Here is a 3,396-nt window from a genome sequence, read left to right on the forward strand (position 1 = left end):
CTTCTTTACATTACTTTATTCGGTATGAAGAGATATTATTAATAAAAATAAATAAATAAAAAATAATATTATACAAATTAGTATATAATTTTTAGGATAACATTACTCTTAATTTTCTATGCTGTTAAAAAAACTGACATAATAATCAATTTTAATGTTTGTTTTTTTACCCCGCTGTATTTGTGTATTATGTACATAACTAACATACAAAAGGTTAATTTTCTATTTCGGTTATGTAACCAACATATAAAGTGAGTTGTTTTTTTTTTTAATTTGTTCGTGTTTATGATTTTTCCTCGGTAAAATTGGGTGGATCTTCATTATAGGCTCAGTATATTGTTTAGTTAAGTGTTAGTTGGAGAAATTTTGAGTGTTTTTTTTATCAAGTTAGTAATGTTTTTTTTTATAACTAATTAACTTTAGGCTTGTTATCTCTTTCTATATAATGGCTTAGTTAGGTGTTCTACTGATGGTGCACAGATTACCATGATGAGGTATCCTTTGTTGAAAAGGGAGAATCAAGTGCGAGGAATTTATCTCTTGTAAAGTTCTTGGATTCTCTTATAATAAAAGGCCCGCAAGTATCTTGAAGAGTGGACGTAGGATTTATTCCGAACCACTATAAGTCTTTTTTGTTTTTGTTATTTTTTTTAATATGCAATCTCTTTTCTTTTATAACAATTGGTATCAAGAGCCTTGGTTCAAAGAAGGGGCAATTTCGAGATGGGCTCAACGAAGTTTGACATTGAGCGGTTCAATGGTGATAACGATTTCGGGTTATGGAGGATCAAGATGAAGGCATTTCTGGTTCACCAAGGGGTTGAAGATGCACTCGCAGGTGAAAGTAAGCTACGCTGTCACCTTGATACATAAAGAAAAGAAAGAAATGATGAGTAAGGAACATAGTTTGATCATTTTGTCTTTGGGTGATGATGTGTTGAGGGAGGTTGCTGGAGAAACCACCGCAGCGGGTGTATGGAAGAAGGTTGAAGGATTGTACATGACAAAATCCTTGACAAACAAGCTATATCTAATGAATAGAATTCATCAACTCAAGATGGAGGAAGGGTCATCCATAAGGGAACATGTATCGCTGTTCACAAAAGCTATCTTGGACTTGAAGAGCATTGATGTGGAGATTAACGAAGAGGATCAAGCCAAAATGTTGTTATGTTCTCTCCCACCATCATGTGATAATCTTGTTGACACTATAATGTTTAGAAGAGAGTCACTCACTCAAGAAGAAGTTAAATCTACTTTAAATGTTAGGGAGACCAAGAAGAAATACTTGAAATAAAGGGAGAAGGTGTTGAAGTAGAAAGTTTGTTTGTTCGGGGGAAATCTAAGAAAAAGGAAAATATATAAATCAAGGAATCCAAACAAGAAGCCAAAGACTAAAAAGTCTTGTTATTTCTGCCACAATGAAGGCCATTTTCTAAGAGATTGTCCTGAAAGAAAGAAAAAGAATAATGGAAAAGGCAATAAAGGAATCGATCTTGCAACTGTGGCAGATGGATATGAAAATTATGATGTTCTCACTGTCACTAATCAACCATGTAGTGAAGAATGGATTATGGATCCAGGGTGCATTTTCACATGACCCCAAATCTGAATTGGTTTGATACTTATAAGAAAGTGGAGGCTAGAAGGGTTTTAATGGGCAACGACATTGCTTGCAAGGTAGTTGGTATAGGGACTATCAGAATAAAATTAAATGATGGATCTGTAAAAACATTCATTGAAGTTAGACACGTGCTTGAGTTTAAGAGAAATATTATTTGGCTTGGCATGTTGGGTGAGGCAGGGTGTGTTTTCAATGGAGAAAGTGATGCAATTGTTATCAGAAGGGGATCCAAGCAAATCATGAAAGGAATCAGGTAAGATGGTCTTTATAGGTTGCAAGGTAAAACAATTGTCAATTCAGCTAATTCTTATTTTGTGTCTAAGGATAATTCAATTAGACTACGACATCTTAGACTTGCTCATATTAGTGAGAATGGGTTAGAAGAATTGCATAAGCAAGGTCTGTTAGAAGGAACCAATTATGAAAATTGGATTTTTGTGAACATTATTGTTTTTATGGAAAACAGAAAAAGGGCTAAGTTTCCTACCGGTACACATAATTCTAAAGGGATTTTGGACTATGTGCATTATGATATATGGGGACCCGCTACAACTTAATCTCTTGGTGGAACTAGGTATTACATTTCTTTTATTGATGATTGGTCAAGGAAAGTGTGGATATACTTGCTGAAGCACAAAAACCAAGCTTTCAAAATCTTCAAACAGTGGAAGGCTTTGGTTGAAACTCAAACTAGGAAACAAGTCAAGGTGCTTAGGACGGACAATGGTTTAGAATACTTCAGTGATAAATTCAACGAATTTTGCAAGGATAATGGGATTACAAGGCACAAGACAGTCAGATTGACTCCTCAACAAAATGGTCTAGCTGAGAGAATGAATAGAAACACTTTGGAGAGGGTAAGGTGCATGCTTTCTAATGCCAATCTCAGCAAACAATTCTGGGGTGAAGCTGTTAATATAGTTGCATATATCATCAATAGATCTCCTTCTACAACCATTCAATTTAAGACATCAGAGGAACTTTGAACAGGTAAGCCACCAAGCCTTAAACATCTAAGGATTTTTGGTTGTGATGCATACATTCACACCAATGATGGAAAGTTAGAACCTAGATCAAAGAAAAGGACTTTCCTCGGGTTTCCTAATGGAGTGAAAGGATAAAAAGTATGGATTGTTGAGTCTGGAAAAGGAAAAGTATTTATAAGCAGAGATGTTGTCTTCCAAGAAGAGAACATGATGAAGGTTGATAAACCGGACCCTACTGCTACAAAAATTACAAATACAGAAAGGAAAGTTTAGTTGGAGGTGGAGCCAGCTACCCCAAGGCAATCTGATGAGATCACCACTCACCAACTTGAAGGAACTCAACTTGAAACAAACCAAGGTGATTACATGTTTACTAGAGATAGGGAAAAAAGACATTGAAAAGCTCCTAAGAGGTATGACTATGCAGATATTATAGAATGTGCCTTGATAGTGGAGCATGAGGAGTCTAGCACTGATCCTTCCAGTTATAAAGAAGCCATGTTAAGTGTTGATTGTAAGAATTGGAAAGTTTCTATGAAGGAGGAGTATGATTCTCTTATGAAGAACCATACTTGTGAACTTATTGAAAAGCCTGAAAAGCAAAGACTCATAGGCTGCAAGTGGATTTTCAAAAGAAACCTGAGATTCCTGGTGTTGAGAAGGCAGATTCAAGGCAAGGCTCGTGGCTCAAGGCTTCTTGTGACACCCTTACTACCCCAACACATATATGAAAAAAAATTTTATAATACATTTAAGAAGGTTAAATTTTCTAAGTTGGTAAAAGGG

This window comes from Cajanus cajan, chromosome 3 (assembly GCF_000230855.2).
Source record: "Cajanus cajan strain Asha chromosome 3, NIPB_CcT2T_4, whole genome shotgun sequence".
NCBI classification, from domain to species: Eukaryota; Viridiplantae; Streptophyta; class Magnoliopsida; order Fabales; family Fabaceae; genus Cajanus; species Cajanus cajan.